The 21,282-nt window shown below is 39.4% G+C and overlaps 1 protein-coding gene and 1 long non-coding RNA gene across 4 annotated transcripts in view; one reads left to right on the top strand and one right to left on the bottom strand.

Annotated features, from left to right (window-relative positions):
- RAF1 (Raf-1 proto-oncogene, serine/threonine kinase) overlaps positions 1-14,517 on the bottom strand; it is a 45,550-nt gene extending 31,033 nt beyond the window's left edge. The window contains exons 1-2 of one of the 3 annotated variants that reach the window (XM_075513627.1): positions 14,339-14,517; positions 3,405-3,460 (exon numbers count right to left, since the gene is read on the bottom strand). The gene's annotated coding sequence lies outside the window, so the exon portion shown is untranslated. The remainder of the gene's footprint in view (positions 1-3,404; positions 3,461-14,338) is intronic. The other 2 variants (XM_075513625.1, XM_075513626.1) reach the window with 2 other exon arrangements.
- Positions 14,518-14,585: 68 nt separating this feature from the next.
- LOC142415381 (uncharacterized) overlaps positions 14,586-21,282 on the top strand; it is a 30,048-nt gene continuing 23,351 nt past the window's right edge. Inside the window, exons 1-2 of the long non-coding RNA XR_012777409.1 lie at positions 14,586-15,037; positions 20,867-20,949. This is a non-coding gene — a long non-coding RNA (uncharacterized LOC142415381). The remainder of the gene's footprint in view (positions 15,038-20,866; positions 20,950-21,282) is intronic.

Below are 21,282 nucleotides of genomic sequence, written 5' to 3'. Positions count from 1 at the left end.
TTGATTTAATATTGCATGGGTGACCAGTTGTCTAGAGAGAAAAAAAACAAACCCACACCAAACAAGTATCTATTGTGATATATAGCAGTACTTTTTAAAAGTAGCTTTTCATAGCAGAAGAAGATAAATATGGACCCACTCCTATATTAATAAATAAAGCTGTGATCAATGTAAACATAAATGCAGGGCATGAGTTAGGAACAGTCTAACAACCCAAGCAGATTTCTCACACATCTACAAGGTTGGGGTTTTTCCTTCAAATGTCTTTCATTTTAAGAGGTCAATGCCAAAAAGCAAGCTCCCCCCTAACAGAACTGAGGAAAAAACTATTAAAACTTAACAGGAGGAAATGTTATTGTTCAGAGGGGAAAAAAACAAACCCAAAAACCAACACTGAAAGATTACATATAATTTCTGCCTCAGTTGTTCTGATCTTGGAAGTATCTTCTCACCTTTTTCTCTGTTTCTCAGAACCATTCATTTCCTAGTTACTGCTTCAGCCATTATGCTACTAATGTAACTTTAAAGTATTTAAGTAAAAAAATAACATTGGTTTTCCAACAATTGGGCTCTACAGTGAGGAGGGCACAAGGAATACAACTCTCAGGCTGACACACTTTCAGATTGATTAATCCTTTTCAAGATTAATACCTTTCTGTTTTTAAGAGTAACTTTCAGAGTAAAACTTTGGTTAGTAAGCATAAACCAAGTCATACTACTTGGCTATACTAGGCTGTACTTTGGGCTCTGGTTAGTAGGTACTTGTCACCAAAACTATCTGTACCTTTGGCTGCTCTGTGCCTGCTCTCCTCTGTTGATTAGAACGGCTCCAGGCTACTTTTCCTCACCAATTTTCAGAAAGATCTCTTTGGTTTGTCCTTTGCACAGAGATCATTCCCATGTCAGTCACCCATTTCTTTCCACATGAAATTTCTATCAAGTTCAAACACGGAGCTCTGTAAGTTTCCCTACAAAACCTGAATTCCTTCTTTAGAGAAACAGAACCACTGAGCACTCCACTTGTACCTAAAAGAGCACAAAGCGATACAGAATCCAAATCCTTCCCTTTCCCAAAGCAAAAAAGCAATCCCCCGTAAAAAGAAAAATGCAGCAGGTGTTTCCAAGCACTCAATCAGAACTTTTTTTTTTAATTTTAGTTAAGTACTGCTGCTGAATTTATACAGATTCACAAAAAAGTTTATGAAATTGCTATTAAAACAGCTATGAAAGGAAAAGGCAAGCAAGGAAAGTACACAAATTTTGCACATACATTTTGTACAAGTTTTGCTAACAAAGCACCAGAACTCTATGTCATGGAGTAAAACCTCCTTTTTTTTTGTATAATAATTTATAATTTTTATCTTATAATCAAAATTGATAAATATTGAGAGGTGGTCACTCAATGTTTTATATGTGTTCTCTTAACATTATGAAGACTATTAAAGCTGAAGCTGATGTCTTTATTAAGACATCGTCATCTTTTAATTTGGTAAATTCAAATGCATTGCTAGAAATAAAAAGCATACTGAACACTGCTTTCTTACATCTGATTGTATCAGAATCTCATTATATGGCACTCTTGTCACGCTTAGACTTCTTGTTTCTTCGCCACAAGGTTAAATTCTTCACAGCAGAATCCTCCAAAGAAAGATTTAGAAAGATAGATCTTTAAAGCGGACCTTGCATTGCAGAAGCGGGGCTATGAGTTTACGTGTGTATTGACATTACACAGGCAAGACATTTCGGACAAGCATTTGTTTCCCCAAGTCTTTCTATCAACTGTACATACATTCTCAGACACATGCCTATTTGCATTCTGAATTTGCTCATGCTTGAATTGTTTCAAGTATGGATGAAAGCCACAAACTGTGTTTACAGTTGCCTGGAACTCATCCACTTTACAGCAAAGATACAAAAGTTACTCAAATGTCAGCAATCCACTAAATGCCCTTCCCACACAAGTTTTCAAGGATTAAACAAAAGTGCCTGAGAATCTCAGTACAAAGAATTACTGGCTCTGTCCTCCCTCAGTTGCATGTAGTAAATGAAGTAACACAGTGGACACCACCACTTTAAAGACAACATACCAGTCTTTAAACCAACCTCAGTTTTGCTGAAAAGGAACAGAGCCTGAGATTAGGTTATTCAAGTAACTGCTGGGAGCTCCTAGTTACGCAGGCTAACTGTACAGTTCAGACATACCACAGTTACTGTTAAAATACCACTGCAAAATACCAGACAACGCTAGATTATCTGTACAGTTAGACAGAATAGGATGCGTGATGCAGCTAATTCAGGAGTTAGGTGTTCTCTGCATTCACTCAGGGCAGCTTTAAACTAATAAATTTAGTTTATTAAATGTAGGCTCTGTGCCAAAACCAGCAGTGCCACCAGGAGGACAATTCTGCAATTCTAAGAGCCTGGGCAAGGAAACAATGTACAGATCGGGGCGGGGGGGCAGGAGAGAACAGGGGCAATAGCACCAAGAAACATTTGGAAGGGGCCTTGAGATATTTTTCTGTGAGAAGATAGAACAAATGATTCTCCCTTATATTTTGTAATAAAGTACACCCAGGAATAGTTGAACGTAAGTTTCTGCAATATGAACTAAATCTAACATGGTACTACTTGAGTATTTTAGTTACAAACTGCCTGGTCAGCTCTACTAACTTTACTGTATTGTTTCTTATGCTCCGGTATTTGTAAAGAAGCCTGCATAAAATGGCAAATAAAAACTGAATGTAATTAGAAATTACAGATTGTATACAAGCAAAATTACTTAGACTATGTCAAACGTTTACTGTCTTGAGTGCCTCCAAAAATAAATTATGCTCCATTTTAACTCTATCTCACATTATCTTACTAAATACATCAATGAAATTACAGTTCTGGTTTGGGTGGATTTTTATTTATTTAACCAAGTGGCATAACAGACTTTTTGTTTCGGAGGTACAATCTCAGAAAAGAAAAACAACCACTAGTTGTAAGATAATGTCACAGACATGATTTAAATTAGGTCTGGACTATTCACAACAGATCTGTAGTGGTGTGGAAAGGCAAATGCTATTTGGAGAAGACAGGCAAATATCAAGATCTAAAGTTCTAAACTGAGGAAGGGCTTTCCCCCTGCAAAGTAAATATCCACGCAGACTGACTAAAGTAGGAGCTTAAATTAAACATACACTTCTGATAAAGCAAACACTGAAACAACTGTAGGCATCATATCAATTTTGTGGAATTTCTCATAAAACAAAAAGCCAATTTCAGTAGCAGCGAAGGAATACAAGCACAGAGCTCAGTTGTGGTAAGTTTCCCTTCCCCCAGGAAGGGCCCAGGGAACTCGGAAGAAAGAATGGGGCAGAGTAAGGAGGAAGGGAAAAATAACCAGAGAAAGTTATGTATACCTTTAGTTTTTCTTTAAGCAAATGAAGTCCTATGACAAAAGGATGAAGTACATCATCTGTGGAAGGTAACACAAAAACAAAAAGTATTTATTATTTTAATAGACAAACTTATACACATGTACAACATAGCAAATTAATAAAAAAAATTATTTTGTGAGTTAGTAGAGTTAACTTATACATTAACTCTACAATAGCAGAGTTAACTTATCATCCTTCTACTGTTAAGAGTTTTCAGGGCCTTCTAGCCTTTCATTATCTTATGCAACATTTCAGCATGAGAGACACTGTGTAAGGCCAGACTGCATGACACCCAAATGCTACCCCAGCTCAATATAATCGCATTGTTATTCAAAAACATCACAAAAATCTCTTACAGCTACAAACTCACTAAAGTAAAAATTAAGTATGACTTGAATACTTTCTTCTCAGACATCAGTTCCTTACTTACACACAGAAACACCTTGCTGACTCTCAAATGTTATGACAAATCTTGGATCCAAAACAAAAAAAAAAAAAGAAAGTAATAAGAAGCTAAGCCTCCGAAGGCTATCTGAATCTTGCATATAAGCATTAACTGTAAGAGCAAGAATTCCTAGGGAAGCTGAAGAAATCTTGATCAAAAAATTGGAAGCTCCGATTAGTTAAAGAAAGAAGTATAAGTCAAATATACAAAAATATTCACTGGATAGTAAATGGTAAAATGCTTTCTCACCCAAAGTTCCCATCCTAATTAGCAATTCCTAAAACAATCCCATGCAGAGATGATTAAAGGCAGCAAAGATGTAACACAGTCACAGAGTCATTGAGGCTGGAAGGGACCTCTTGAGACCATTTAGTTCAAACCCCTGCTCAAGCAGGGTCAGCTACAGCAGGCTGCCCAGGACCACATCAGTGTGGAGCATCTCCACAAATACACGCTCCACAGCCTCTCTGTGCAACCCCTTCCAGTGTTTGACCAACCTCACAGTAAAAGTGCTTTCTCGTGTTCAGATGGAGATTCATGTGTTTTACTTTGTGCTCATGGCCCCTTGTGCTGTCACTGGGCACTAGTGAGAAGTCTGGTGTCCTCTTCATTCCCTCCCATCAGTGTGTTTATACACACCGATAAGATTCCCCGCAAAGCTTTCTCTTCTCCAGGCTGAACAGTCCCAGCTTCCTCAAGTCTTTATTTAGTTTAGTTCAGAGACTTTAATTAGTCTCTGTGTTTATATGAAATACAAGAAAGTACACGTAAAAAAATTCAAGAAGAAATCTTACATTGCTCACTCACTTATGGTTAGAAGTATCCTCTCTCCTGGATAGAGCAGGTAGGGAAAGGGAAAAAAAAAAAGCTGTCATGATTTTACCCAAGACAGCAAACTCCCAAAGACTAACAAGAAACCAGAAGAATGCTTTGGGATCTCCACCTTGAGCCACTGAATAATTTTAAAACTAAAACCTACTTACAGTCTGAACTGTATATTTACCCTGCTTACTAACTTGCATACCTCTCTACAGCAAACATTTAGGAATGTGACATACAAAATATTGTGAATATGGTTTCCATCATGGAAAAAGATAAGCAGGGACACTAGGTAGAAGGGAGGAAGGAATGCTGTCTTTCGTACACCAGAGGAAAAGCTGAGATCTTTCATTCTAACAGAAGACAACCAGTCAGCAATAATGACATATTTAGGAAATAATCCACACTGAATCAAGGTGGAGGTGGTGGTGTTTGTTTATTTTTAATAGATTACCTTACTGAGGAATAAGGTGTTGAAAGTGATATGACCAGAAAGTACGTGGGGGTGAGAAGCAGAGAATACCAAGGAAGATCAAAACCATCGTAAAAACCATAAGAATAAGCAGAGGACCAGAGAAAGACATCCTCATAGGAGCCAATATAGGCACGGGGGCATAAGGCTGAAGTGTTGGGTTTTTGTTTTTTAAAAGTAGCTACGGTTGACAATTAGCAAACTGATAAAAACAAGGATACAGTTATGATCCTCACATTTAGCTAAGAGGTCAAAAGATATGTAAAGACCAGTTCCTGAGGAAAACAAGAGCTAAGAACTGAGCTGAAAAGAGTCTGGGACAAACTTGGAGAAAACTAATCCAGTCAGTATCACAGATAATGTCAGATGAAAAAGAAGAGAGAAAACTGATGGGGAGAGGAAGAGGTTTTATAGACTGAAAACCTAGAGCATTTTTATTGTAAAATCAGCTAGAAGAAAAAGGAATCTCATATACAAATCAAGAAGAGAAGGCATAGCGTAAAACAAGTGTGATGGGTTAAAGAAGAAGCAGGTACAATATTTCTACTTGCAACCAAAGCTGTAAGGAAGTAAAAATCATGTATTTTTCTTGACAGATAAGAGATACACGAAAAACAAAAATCAGTAAGAACATTTGCTAACAAAACTGGCAACAAGGAGGGTTTTTAAGAAGCAAGTGAGTTGACAAAAATACCAGCTGTTATTGCAGATGTGAGATTCAATTAAACCTGAGAAGTAGAATTGTTCACCTAAGACAATGGCAAAGCCAAGGGAGAAGAAAATGACTCTGTACTGGAGGAAGTTTGCCTACTTGCAGGATTTCCACCTGAGACACTCCACAGTGCAAGAGAAGGAGCAAGGGAAGCAGGTGTTCTGTAAGGGGAACTCGCACAAGTTGATCACCGATCATACTTCAGTGTCAAACCATTGCTTTTAAAAAATTAACCATTCTGCTACAAATACACACCCAATTGCACAAATAGCCAAAACAAGAGTTTGAAACAGAGTTTTAAAATGCTAGGTTTGTGTTTCAGTGTTGTCAAGTCACTTTTGAACCAGATGCTGACGGTTTTAGAAAATACACCTGGACAATACTGTATTTAAGATTACCTAATCACAAACATTAGACATTTCAGCACTGTGATTCAGATGGTCACACATCTGCGTATGTGATATCCTATATGTGACACTTCTACACTGAACCCCAGTGTATGGCATTCTTGCCGTTTCCTTCAGTTTTCACTACAATCAGTTTGGTTGATACAGCACTCTGTCACTGGCAGCGCTGAAAATCTATTCCCAGAAAAAAATATTAAATTCATTTTCTATTCTGTGAGGGAACCATCAACTTAAAATTTAATCAAAACCAGCTAGGCTTTTTAGAAGTTATGACAAAAACCTCCTACTACACTTAATTCTTGGGGCTACACTGTCAATTCCCTGACTTTAAAGATTACATTGCCTATTTAAAGTCTCCACATGAGAAACTCAGAAAGACAAAACACTCAATACACAAAGGAAACCAAAATTTAAAAAAACCCTCTGCCAGACGTAAAATATGCAAACAAAAGTGAAAGGATATCTTACAGTTACAGCGGCAGTATTATTTGTGGTGACGGAAGAAAAAATATTTTCAGATGCAAGCCAATTTTAGTCTCAATCTGACTGATAATTTTATTGAAAATTTTCTTCAGAGCATACAGCACTTCTGTAAAACAAAATAATTCCAGGTACTGTCCTGTAATTTAACATCACAAGGGCAGATCTTACTGGAATAGGTAAAAATAGCACTAGTGAACATGCCAAAGGAGAGTCTTTCCACTATATGGCCAGTGCTTAGGTTGCAACATCAGCTGGCTCTCTTTTTATAACCTCTTGATTGCCAGTGAACGAGTTACACAGTCAACTTAAAAGGTTTGAGAAATCTAAGAGTAAGCTCTGGAACTGACTTTCAGCTGAAATCAATCCACTGTATCACTCTGACACAAACACTTTGTTTCAGCATGCTATTATTGCCTGTGTAAGCTTTCTACTTGCTTCTAAAGCATTTAACACAGACGAATGATGTAATTCAGAATACGGTTTATTTTTTGTTAAATGTCAGCATAAAATGAGAGGCTTGCACCCTTTGTTGTTTCTTTTGGCTGCAACACACTCTGGAAGCTACTTAACTTACTACATTCTCTCCCAGCCACGCATGTGCCATCCTCCAATTAACCCGTTTTGGCCCGTTTCTGCAAACGCACCCCCTCAACTCCAACCACCCTGGAACAACCGCTCCCTAAGCACCTGAACTCCAGATGGGGGTTTTTTTCCCATGTTTCCACATAAAGATAACAACTGCCACAATATGAACATTTAAAACTGTTAGACTAGTGATCAAACAGAGATAGAAATGTTGTTTTGCTAGAAGAAATTCACGCTCCTTAGCCAGCAGCTTGACTTACAGATGACTGAAATTGCTTAGCTTTCTAATTAGGTACAAGGGAAACCAGTATCCTCCCATCTTCAACACCACAAACAGGTTTCTGCCTGCTCATGCCTACAGATTGGTATTGATCGGACACGGCTTTCAAAAGTTATTGGAGAGGGAGATAGGAAGGGAAAAGAAAGCTATAGAAAAGCAGGACGTCACTTAGCTTGCACAGCTACTATTACATTTTTTTCCCTTAGTCTAAGAAAAACTGAATGATCATCAACATATTTCACTCTCCTTAAGTGCTGATGTAATCAAAAATATGTTTCTTATTTGCACACAGTGGCCCCAATACTGTGTGTCTATATGAAGAAATATACATAGGTCTCATGCAAATTCAAGGGCAGACAGAGTTTAGACACATTTGCCATGCTTAATGCATGAGATTTACAATACAGGTTTTACAAAAACTCATAAAATTACAACAAAGGTGTGCCCAAATAAAGCACTGATTAAAAAAAAGGTATTTTAATGGGCTTATGAAATAGATTAGACTTGAAGGAATTCAAATTTTATCAGAAATTATCAAAACAAGAAAAATATTTACCTGACATTAATCTTGGCATTAACAATTGCTAGGTAAATTCTGAACTTCTGGAATTCTTAAAAAAAAGGTTTTATAGAATCTGAAGTTGGATTCATATCCTATGTCATAAATATGATCAAGTTTCAGTGAAACTTTGAACAAAGTTTCTAAAACAAAGTTTAAAAAAAATCAAGTCGTTACTATATATCAAATACACCTTTTCAACTGGAAGCTAGGGAAGTAATTACAGGCTCTTTCATCTCCACATTAAGTGGAATTAAAATCTACCTTGCTTTTTCTTTTACAAGAAATTTATTAAAATATTTTATTTTCTATGATAATTATTTGAGAATAACTTCACTAGCATTTTTTTGGGTAGCAATAAATTAGGAATTTTTAAAAATTGTTAAAATATTATTAACTAGTATTTTTTCTTCCCAGCAACACTGCTACCATTGAAGCTTCCACTCTAATGGTCCTCCCTACATTTGCTCTGTTACTTTGCAGGACTATCCCTCTGTGTTGCTACGTTTCTGTAACAATTCCCTGCAAACAAAAGGGAATACACGTGTATCTTCACTTGTTTCACTATGTTTCCTTCAGTTTCACCAAGAAACCGTTATGTAAAATCTCACACGTAGTTTCATCTACGCAGGGAAAATTATAGAATAAAGCAAAAAGGATGATAATTTGTCCAACAAGCAGTCACAGTGGGGGAGACACACTTCATCTCTTCCCCAGGTAGTGAGAGAGTAAAGACAGAGCAGTGCCCTTTGTGGTATGCTAACAGACCTAAAAGACCACTCTAGAAAATATTGAAAGCACGACCAGACTTTGAGCAAACACTGTTAAATGATTGAGAGTAGAACAAGAAAGCGGAATGTGCAAAAACTAGCTCAAATTGCTGATAGAGTTGACAGGGACATAGACTGGAAGCAAACAACTAGCAAAATAAAAGACATTACAAAAATAAAAAGGAAGATTAGTCATATATTCAAGTTTCTCAATATATACACCTCAATGTTAGCCCTACAAAGGTACAAACGCATTAAAGACACCTTTCTTCTATTTGCACACTACCTTGCATCTCCCTCTTGCTAGTTCCTCCTCCAGCTAGCTGTTCCTAAAACACTCATTTTCAAAACTCTAGCCTGGTCTATAGTGAAAAAATTTATGTAACAGAAGACTATAATGGGGGCTCTGAGCCATTTTTTAACGCCTAAACCCTGAGCCAGCTTTAATTAATCTGGTTAACCCCATGCCACACCCAGCTGCAAGTTAGTGAAGCAACCTCCCTCTAGCTTGTGAACTAAAAATATACAAGATGTCTCAACTGCTCTTAACCGATACTACGTATTTCAATTGGAATGCAATATTAATTAACACCCTTTTGTCAGCTGTTTGTCAGAAATGAAATATTTTAGGGTCAAACCAACAGCAAGGTAAACTGCAATCTGAAATGAAGCAATGTAATGCAGTAGTAAGAGAACACAGGCAGCACTACCTTAATCAACTCAACATCTGCAGAGAGCCACAACACAGCAAGTGAAATGATTCCACAGAGCAATGAAACTGAGAACAACAACAACATAAAAAGGGGCTTATATCAGAAGAGCTGGAGATACAGGTCCCACTTGCAGATTTTCAGATAGTGCAAAGAAAACAAAGCAGAGTCACTTACACACTCACCATATGCACAGGTTATTTGCAAGGCAATTCTAAAACTCTTTTGTTTGAAGTTAAAACCAATCAGCTTTGATTTAACCGTGCTTCTGCTCTGCCTCATTTATGCAAGCGTGCAGGATACGTTTGGAACATGCATAGGAGAAATGGCAGAACACAGACACACCTGCAACTGCAAACAAATCCAATGACCTGCATTTGCCACTGTATTGTTCTACACAAATCCAGAGTTTTTCTACGTTAAAATCCTAGCTCTAAAAAGCCTGTCATTCCCCATAAGCAAGCAAAAACCCCTGGAAAATATATAATTCAACCACATTGACGATGTCGCTTAAAACCCTGAAAAAAGGATACTCATTTATGTAAACTTTCTATTTATTAATTATCAGTTATAATTCTTAGCTCTGAAACCTACCAAGAAAACGGTTTACTCATTTACAAATGACTCAAGAACAGCGTTTTGTTTATCCTCTCTACCGTATGCATTGCAGCATTTCAGTACACAAGATGACCATATTCTATTAAACTGTAAAAGGTCAGTACACACTGCTGCAATAAAATCAACTTTGTGTGAAGCAGATGACATTTATAGTACAAACACTATATTCAAGTCACTAAAGGAATAAACGTGCACCAGCTGCTTTTCAAAGCAAAATCGCTGTTTACAAAAAAACAGCGTACACAGCAATAGCCAACAGAGCACTGAGAATTATTCACATAATTTTGTCCAAAACAGACTTTCTTTTCAGAAAAACTCGGAACATCACTAAATACATATCTGGGTTACTCATACAGAATAAGTTGTACCTACTTCATGCTGTCTCAAAACTCAAGAGCTAATGCATGCTCATTGCTAAAATACCTTGATAATTTGTGGTAAAGGTAGCATTTTTAGCTCATTTCCTAGTGTTGTATCAACTCCTCTTTCAAGTAATTTCTAGAGCTGACAAAAGGTTTCCACAACCTTATTCAATACATAATGGATGTATTTCACACCAGAAAATACTGAAGGGCTTTGCATAAGCAATTACACAAAATCAATCAAAATCGGTACAATGCAGATGTAAACACGTCTCCTCATTCACAAATTAAACTTACGTGAAACTTACCGAACTCATGCTTAAATTACTAAAATTGAAATTTTAGTTAAATCACAAGTCTTAATCTTGCTTTGACTGTTTCTGTTACTTCCGCAAATAAAAATAATTTTGACATGCAATTTGATGTTTTTACAAGAAATAGAATGCTGACTTCTGTTTCTCTTCACACAGTTACACAGTCTTTAGATTTCTGCATTTCTAAGTTAGAAGATGGTCCAGGAACCTATTCCTTACAAAACAATCATCCTTTTCAATTATTCATTTGTTTCAAGCTGGATTTGCATGGAAGTTTTGGAAATTCAACTGCACGTTACCCTTGTTTCCTAGGCAACTGGTCTTACGTGATCATGCCACCCAGCCGTCCTTCTGCCTCTCCTCCAGCAACTCTTGGACACATTAGCTTATTGCAGCTGAACAGTTAGGCAGAGGCATGAAGAATACGAAACTCCCACAGGCTATGGAAATCGGAAGCCAAAGTACAGAAGAATCCTTCACTCTCCTGGCCGCTTCATCAGCCAGGGCACCCCAGCACAAACCTTTGGCGTGCCAGCTGCAGCAGCACATCCCCACGTGACAAAACCAAACCAAGGAAAAAAATCCTCTCTCTTGCCTAGCTGGCAAGCCAAGAAGGTAGGCAAGCAACATCAGAATAGAGGGAGAGGAGGAGAAAAAAATCTGGAGGGTGTTTAAGTAGGGCAATATGGAAGATGGGGAAGCAAGGGGTGCTAGAGGTGTTACAAAAGTGTGGCAAAGGGAATGACTAAAGGGGTCACGGAGGAGAAAGACAGTATGTTTGCAGCAGAGATGATCAGAGACCCAAATGCAAATCTGTGTTGAACTAGACTCTGTTAGTCCATTTGCTCTCATAACTTTATTAGGAATATAAAAACAATTTAAACATTCTGTATCCATAACACAAAAGTGAATTTATCAGCCAAACTCCTGCATTTGAAACTAACTGATTTTTAGACTTATTTATACATAGTAAGTCAAACTAACAGTTTTTGGTTCCCATCCCCTACAAAAGTTTTAGAACCAACAGCTCACACCATCTCAATTTAATTTGTTTTCAAAGACAGAAAACAAGGAAAACTTGTTTTTTCCTCAACTCCTAGTTTCCCCAACAGTGAAGGAGCCAAATAAATAAACTGGGGGGAGGAGGAGAGTATATGTCCCAGAAGAAACTAGTGCTGATTTAGCACACCAAGAAGTGCTGACCAATGATTTCCGTGGGTCATGTTTGTGGTTTATAAAATATGAGTTATTTTAATAAGTTGTAGTAAGTTCAGGCCCTGAGACAGCAATAACTTCATATGTAATTTGAATAGACGTTTTTGTCATTAAAGAATAAAAAATGGAAAATTTGATGCACACACCAAAGGCATTCAACTGAAAAAAATAAAGTTTTATGTCTTCTTTGGAAAAAAATAGATATTTTTTCTGCTACTTCCAGATTTTCTTTCAAAGCAGGTTAGTCAGCAGTGTTGCATAATAAGTTGTCCAGTCCTGAAAATATTAAGTATGGCAACAAACCATATGAAAAACACATTCCAGATTTCTGAAAGCACCACTGCTCCAACCCAAGTAAGCTAGTTCACATCTGATTTAATAATCTAAGATTAAATTGCTTACCATATTAATCAGTCATCCATTTCATGAACATATATACAGATCCATACCTTTTTTATGATTAATTGTAGCCTTAGGGTTTACCTACAGAAAATATTCATTAAGACAAACTAAATTAAAGCCACTTCCATTCTGAATGGGTGTCCACAGAACAGATTTAACCAAATGGCCTGAAATTAACTCTCACATTCACCAATTCAATCTTTTCTTCTGCACCAACAGCATAGACATGTCCTAAAGGATAAGTGTGTCCACTCAAATTATATCCTAGTTTTACCCAATGCAGTGATCCTATAGGGAATATTTGGAGCTGAGTTTTTCAGGACCATTAAAATGGAAGACATTTTAAAAGTCTTTTGTACAAAACTATTTTCAGATATTTTAAGTTGGCTTCAGTTTTTGAAGAATTTAGTTTTACTCCATTACAGACCCTTCTTGTTTTGCATACCTACAACAACCTACAATTGTATCTGGAATGCACACTGTGCTGTAGCAATTCCACTACAACTGGTTTTGAGGTCTCATTGTCCCAGGTAAGGTGTCTGTATTTATGGATGTCACTTAAAGGCTAAGAAGGAAAAAAAAGTCTACAAAAATTATTTAGCCTGACATAGGCAAGACGAACAATGGACAAGAGACGTGCTGGTGTTAGCACAGGCAGGTTATTTGCGTGTCCAGAAACAACGCAATCTTTGAGCCCTGCCTCTGGAGTAACACCATTTATACATGGCAAAGTGGTAACAGTTTAGAAGAAATCGGGAAACTAAAGAATCTTACTCCAGTTTCCAAATGCCTTTTTTTAAATTGAATCTAAGTCGAAAAAAAATTAAGCAAGCAGCTCAAACCGAAGAATGCCTAAGCAGAATGCATTCGGTTATGCTAATCCAACTCAAACGCATTTTCCGTTCTCGGTTGAAGAGACAGCAGATCAAAGTGACAGAAAGGTTAGGGAGTCCCCGCTGCAAGCACAGGAGGGACAAAGCTGCCAGCAGCGAAGCGCAGACCCGAGGAGGCCGGGCAAGCCGAGCCACCGCTGGGCATCCCCCCCCCCGACCAGGGCACGGTTCCAGGCGCTCGCTCCTGGATGCCCGTTGCTCATCCCGCCCGCTGGCCGCCACAGCACCGGGCCGGGCCGGGCCGGGCGGTGCGGGGCCCCAGCCCCGAGGCACACCCGCCTCGGCCGCGCATCCCCCCGCCAGCCCCCCGGGGGGCGGCTCCGGCCCCGGGGCTCCGCGCTGGCACTGACAGGCGGCGGCCACGACACACCCCCCCTCCCACCTGACCCGCAGCCGCGACGGGCCTCAGACACCCCCCACCCCCGGGCGTTTTGGCACCTTCCCCGCTCCCGGGTTCGGGCCGCCGCGCAGCCTCTCCTCTCGAGGCGGGAGCCCCCGCCCGGGCCCCGCGGCGGACAGGGCGGCCCCGCGGCAGGGACGGTGGCCCCGGCGGCGGAGGGAAGGCGGCGCGCACTAGACGATCCGACCTCAAAGGGCTCCGCGATGAGCCGCGACCCGCAGGTACGGAGACGGCCGATTACCCCTCCTTCCTCCCCCGGTCCCTGTCAGGGGGCGAGCGGCCGCCCTCCCCGGGCTAGTTTCCCTCACGGCCGAGGCAGCGGCCGGGTCAGTGCGCCCGGGACTGAGCCGCCGCTGCGAGCAGCCGGCGCCGCTCCAGGCGCCAGCGCTGAGGAAGGGAGAGACGAAGAGAAAGGGAAGGAGGGGGAGCCCTTCTCTCCCCCGTTCCCTGCCTTGTCGTCTGCCGCTCACCAGCCCAACGCCGCTCCTACCTATGTCACTCCCTCCCAGCGGCTCCCTCCAGGCTCTTGTCCCGCTCCGCGCCGTTCGTTTCGTTCCTCATCTAAAATGGCGGCCTCACACTCAGCGAGACATTTATCCTCCGCCCATCGACCTGCCGGCACTCGGCTCCTTCCCTTTCGCCTGTCTCTCCTTCTTTTCCCGTCCTCCTCCTCCCCGCCTCTCGGCCTGACCGCGGAGCGCCGAGCTATCGATAGAGCCCGCTCCTCCCCGCGCCCCCGCCCCCTCTGCGGCCGCCATTTGGGAGCGGCGGCAGCGGCCGGGCGCCGTGGGCTGCCATCGCCCGGCCGCGGAGGGAGGCGAGGCGTTCCCGCCGCCTTTCTCCTCCCCCACTCCTTCTCGGGAACCGATCTGGGGGTGGAGGATGAGCTCTGCCGCTGCGCCGGGGGAGCTGGAGTGGGCCCTGCCGGGGCGACCGACCCGCCTTCCCTCAGTCCTTCAGAGGCGCCCGCAGCGCTGCCGCCAGCCTGGCGCTACGGTCGCCTCCCGCAGCCCCCCGCTCAGCCCTGCCTAGGCGAAATCTCTTGGGTGTTTGGCAATTAATTAAATGAGGCGCATCGGCAGTGAGTTAGCACCGGCGGGGCCCCGCGGGCAGGGCCGCCCCCTCCCCGGGCCGACAGCTGCCTCAGCCGCGCCTCCAGAATAGAGCCCGTAAGTCTTACCTGTTCAAAAGCAAACCCTGTTTCTGAAGGGAACAGGCAGAAATTCCCAAGGGGCGGTACGTGCTGAGAGGGGTGGGGTGTGAACTGCTGGGGAAAGTATCTGGGGAGAAGGGGGGAAAAAAAAAAAAAAAAAGAAGTAGCGTGTAACCTCTTTTCTTGGAGGAGACAGGGAACAGCTGTCAGACAGCAATCCCCTGTATGTAACTCGGCACAGCCTCCACGTAAAAGTAAAGATACTGAAGGACTCTGCTGTCTGTTAAGGTGCTGCCATAAGGTGCTGCCAGTGCACCACTAACCTGTTTTAGGTCAGGCTGTGAAAATGTACAGCACTGCACATTAAATGGTAAACGGTTAATTTATCATCCCAAAACAAAACTTCTAAGGATAGCCATTGCAAAGTAAGACATTTCTCCTCAAACTGTTTTTAAAGAGCGTCTGTGTTTGCATTTACAGTCATGTAAGTTACATTCATTGTTAATTAAATAAGCACTGCTCTAAAAAGAGCCTCCAGCAAAATTCTGTCAGCCTTATTTGGGATTTCTCTACAGAAGAAGGTTTATTGATATAAACCAAGGCTTGAGTTCAGCCAAAGTCACATTAACCTCATAGAGGCATAGCAAGGGCAAGAAAAAAGCGGCACTGTTGGGCTTGCCTCTCGTAAGCACCAAATAAGACATACAAAGTCTTTAGCTACTGGTGCCCTCCAGGAAGAGGTGTGGTTGCCAAGTAATAGGAGATTGAAATGGGGATGGCAACTGGGAGCTCTAGAAGGCTGAAACAGAAATTTCCATCTCTCTAGAATACTGTGATTCAGTACGTTATTCCCATATGTTCTAGAAGTTATCCACTTATTCCAGTGTTATAATGCCTTCAATTTAGAGGATATTGCTAAAACAAAAAGATTTAGCTAAACTTTTGTAGCACTCTTATAAGACAAACCACATGGAGATTTCAACCCTTATATTAGGAAAAGCGCTTATTCTCTTCCTTTTCTCTTCCCCTTTGCCATGGGCTCAGACCTACCAAAAAACCCCAGAAAAAACAAATCCAGACCCAGGTGGTATCTACCAAGGACAAAATTTATGAATGTGAATCATTCTTTTCAAATTCTTATAGAGTAGCTTTTCTCTTAAGAGTCACATTTAAATTGAAGGAGTCCTCTGATGCACGTACACAGTTTACATTACTTTAACAGGAGTCATATCCCTGTGTCCGACTGCAGGAGTTGGCCCAGGAGAAACAAATAAACTCAAAGCAGTGTGTACAATAAATACTCACATGGCTTAAGACTAAGCTTATCCCTATAATACGGTAGACAGTAGTACAGATTTTGGCAAAATATGCAAAAGGAGCTTGAAATACTGTAATGTAAAATATGAATAAGAACATGCCATGAGAAGCTTAAAAAGGGAAAGAAAAAAGGGATAACCACCTCCAGAAGAGGTAGTTTTGACAGAAGACCATTCATAAAGTTTTAAACTTCTTCTTTTAAAAGGAGTGGAAGGATCAAGGATTGTAGTCATGGAACAAATGAACACAGATATGGAGGAAAGCAAGCCAAATTTCAGATAGTTAATGTAGCACATACAAAGAAATACAATAATTACAAGAAAGAAAAGTAAAAGCAAACAAGGAAACAAAACAAAAAACACTCAAACATTACAGCACTAAAGTAAAAGGGAAACAAAAATTGAACACACTTTCCAAAATAAACTGAAAATTATTAGCATTCTTCCTGAGGTTGATCTGGTTTATGTTTGTGTTTAGTGACTGGGTTTACAATAGGTTTAGCATGTCAGTGTCCAGGTATTAGGCTTTCATTTCTCCAGACATATAATCAAATCTTACATTTTCACCATCAGAAGTGTTTTCTACCTCTATAACAAGCAGCCTGAGGAGTGATTAGTAAGAACAAGAACCAGTGGCACTGGGGTTTAGAGTGGGCTAGTGACAGGAACTATTATTTTGAGATATCAGGCAAATCTGTCTAGTGGTTGTAGACTTGGGAATTCCCTTTCATCCAGTGGGTATGTCACACAGGCATAGCCATCCCAGCTTCACAGACTTCAGTTTCCTCAGAGTTAAAAATGGGATGGGTGATACTGAGTGACCATCTTTGAGAAGAGTTTTAATATTGGCTGCTGAAAAGAACCATGTAAAAGTTAAACCTATTCTTTATTTGTTGTGGTTCAGTTTGCTATGTGCAATATTCATGTATTCACAGTCTACTTAACTGTGATTACTTGGGGAGTCTCAAAAAGTATAAAGTGTTTTAAGTGGTATTGTATAACCTTAATTGTATCTTTAGTACATAAAATACCTATATGCCTCAGAAGAATGAGTAGCAACAATTAGGAGTGTAATGCCAGCTGGGAAAAAGAAGAAATGTATATACATACTTTATTATGGAATTCGGGGTATCAAATCTTACTCCCTTACTCCTCAAGCCAACGATTGCTATAGACAAACTTTGCCATTTTATCCCATAGGCACAGCACAAAAGACACCTCCTTCCAAAAGCTTCAGTCTTTATCATTAAAAATAGATTAAGCATATAGTGACTTCATTACTTCCCTGGAAAGGCTGGATTCTGGAAGCAGATCCCTCTAACCAATTCCTGCACTCAGAGAACTCAGTCAGGCTGTAAGGCAGGGTTGCATAGGCTTGTGTATCTGTGGGTTCTAACCCCCAAGGATTTTCTTCAGTAAATCTTCATCTCAGTGTAAAGTCAATTCATGTACTTTATGATACAGAATGGACTGTCTGATACAAACCTCATGTATGCTGTTATTACTTCTGCTTCAGTATCTATTTTTGAATTCACTTCAGTTTATTTACTTGCAGCATCAAGCCAATTTAAGTCCTTTAGGACAGTTACCAAGAGCTGTCCTACAAAGTTTCTTTTGTTACGTTTTACACATGCATGCACACCCCATGAGACACACTGCCCAAGGTAAATATGTTGTGCCATAGTTGCCTCCACAATACTGCAAGCAAGTTTTGCCTTATCTCTTGACCACTTCATTCTGGTCAAACTATAAATTTAAGTTATTCTCTTTATTTTTTCCTTCCTTTCTTCTTTTTTATTGCTTTAACACTTTCATTCAAGAAACATGTTTATCTAAAAAACATATGCAATTCCTTGTAATGTCAAGGACTATAATCCTCTACAGCTTTGTATATTCTTCCAGAATCAATTCCATCTCTAATACTATAATCCATCTCTTAGGTATTCATACTTATATGGTTCTTGGGTTGTCCTTATATAAACTTAACAATGAAAATCTTTGACAAAAAACATCAGTTGCAATAGATTTGCAATACAAGTTTGTGTAGGAACAATTTAGAGTAAAATTGAAAGAGATTTTCATTAAGCCTTACAGTATAAATAAGTTATTCTGAGAGCATCTCTATAAACGGTAAGCAATAATCTCTTACTGAAAAAAAGTTATATTAGCCTTTCTTCACTGATAATCTTACATGAAACATTCTTAAAATTGTCAACAAACTTTCTACCAGTTTTCAGTCCTCCATATGCTCCTGCTGTAATTTATGGTATTATAGATATCCAGTGTCTCTGGGCTTGTTACATGCAGTGCAGCAGAGAATTTCTGCTTCTCCAATTTCAGTGCAATGCAATTTGCTTCTAGGAAAATTCAGAGGCAATGCACTACCCCGTCCAGTTCTCTCAGACTCTTCTCCAGACAGGAGGAGTTAAGTTGCTTTCCTGAATTTTAGATACTCATTTGCAGTACTTATTACCAAGATTTAATTTTCTTCTAGTGTGCAAAGAAGTTGTGACACATAAGAATGCTGGTCATAACTTTGAAACCTGAGATTTAAAGCACAGGTCCTGCATACAGACAATTGTCACTGCTGCATGACTCAGCCCACGTCCATTGGCTCATTTGCTGTTATGGACCTTGGCTACCTGTTTGTTTGCAAATGCAGTACAAGTTGACTGAAAAAAAAAAAAATAAAAATATCACTAAAGCTTTCAAAGTGATCTCTTAAACTGTGCCAGACAGTATAGTTGTAATTTATTAGGTAACCATAGCTGTGTTTTTTCCCTGTAGTTGAAAGTGTATTGGAGGGATAGTGGTTAGATTCCCAATAGAAGGATCAAGAATCTTGGTAATGTTCCTTTCATCACAGAAAGAACTTAGGAAGCTTCAAAGAGGAGCATAAGACAAATGTACTAAGTCAATTGGTACACCACCATATACAGAGAATATCAAAGCATGAAAATCAGTGTAGAATAATGTTTTATAAATGTAATGTGGAGATGCTGAACTGATGGGTGCCACCTACACAGTGAATAAATACTCAGTCTGAATAAGCATTATTGGAGCTCCAACAGGGGGAAAAAAAATAATCTAGGCTTTAATTTGTTGCTATTTGAACAGTCATTCCTACTTCATAGACAATAAATACAGCACTGATTTATACATGTATTCTATTTTTGAAACCTAACCAAACTGGTTTATTGGGTTTATTTTGACTTTCTGAAAAAGTCTAACCACAATAAAATCTATTCAGAGCTAGGTACTACAGTTTAAAAATAACAAAGCATAAATAGCTCTTTCCTGACAAACATTTTAGAGCCTAGCCTGAATATATAATTGCTCAGCTGCAAAAGATTTTTGTTATACCTGATGCAGAGCTACATAAAGAGACTGATCATCTGATTTGGCATGACCTCAAGCTATGCATTATTTTTCATGTGCATGAACACTTTCTACTGTGTGGTAACTGAACTGCATTCAATACTTAGTTTCTCATTGTAATAGTTACCCATTGTAATAAAGTACATTAGGATGACAGCAAAATTTCCATTTTCTATGAAGAATCACGAGTATTGAATCAGTAGCAATAGGGTAAAATAGGAAGATGTGTGTACATGCATATATGTATCTGACTATCTGAGTGCGTGTGTATATATGTTCAAAACATATGGAGGGAAGATAGGAAAAACAAAAGAAAATACTATAAACTTCCCTTTATCTTTTCATAAATCCTATTTGTTGTGATTCTTCTTTAAAAAGCAGATTTTTTTTTAATAATTTTGTCATCTTTTTGTATTGTGTACAGAAACTCACTTGTGTTTTTTGACATCATACTCAGCTTTTATCAACGGTAGATTCTAAGAGACAAGGGAGTCAAAAGCAATCTAGCCATCATATCTATCCAAGCTGCTCTCCAGCACTGCTATTCCCAGATAAAGCCAGACTAATTAGAATATAAGGTTGTAAATACCTGGTGTCATTCAAAGGTTCAATGTATCTAGCAAGAACACAAATTAGAAGTCCATTTTAGCCATGTGTGTACGTTCATGTACTAAGAGAAATGGAACTCATTTACTGGATTCTGTTATAAAAAGCTATGCAAAATAAGGAAAAAAAAAAGTATTTGGCTTTCAGCACAAGCCTATTTATCCATTGTCTTTCAAGTTCATCTCAAACATTCAGATAAACAAAGATAGGTGATCAAAGGCATACATTACCATTGGCAATATACCCATGTTTTAGCTAGCCTTTGATACTTTGTACCTCAATGTCATATATAGCAAATTGTGCTTAGAAGCATATGACAATTAAAAGTTATGTTGTAAGCACATAACTTCAGAAACAGTATACTAAGGGAAATATGACAACAGTTGAAGATTTTTATTATTAATCAGCTTAAGCTTGGTAGCTGTACAAGTATAAGTTCATAACAGATCTGTATAAAGCCTGCTGGTACATAGTATTTCAGAGCTAGACTAAGGTGCATTGGTGAAAATTTCAGTATATGCTAATGGACCACATCTCTATTACAGGTATCAGCATTATTCTTGTCAGCAGCAGAACACATCAGTAGATTTCACCATGTGAAGCTCTGTAAGATGATACACCAGCGTAGGTATGCCATTTAGAAAAATTGTATACATATATGGCTAATTTAGTCTCTGATTAAAAAGGCCGGGGATGTTGTTGTCAGATGTTTGTAATTTGTTAAGACTTTTTTGTTGTTGTTACAAATTCATTTCTCTTAGACTGGACAGCGGTAATTGAATTGATTATATGCATCAGGATATGCTTTTCCTCCAATGGAAAAGTCAATGTAATTATGTTTAAAGCTTCTAATACAAGGTGATGTTCATTTTGGTCTTATTTTTGTAAGAACTTTTTTTAATTTCTTTTTGCAAGATAATAAAAACCCAAAACAATGCTGTGAGCAAAACAACTAAATTAC

This window comes from Mycteria americana, chromosome 11 (genome assembly GCF_035582795.1).
Source record: "Mycteria americana isolate JAX WOST 10 ecotype Jacksonville Zoo and Gardens chromosome 11, USCA_MyAme_1.0, whole genome shotgun sequence".
NCBI classification, from domain to species: Eukaryota; Metazoa; Chordata; class Aves; order Ciconiiformes; family Ciconiidae; genus Mycteria; species Mycteria americana.
The sequence above is the reverse complement of the archived record's forward strand: the minus strand, read 5'-3'. Positions and strand labels throughout refer to the sequence as shown.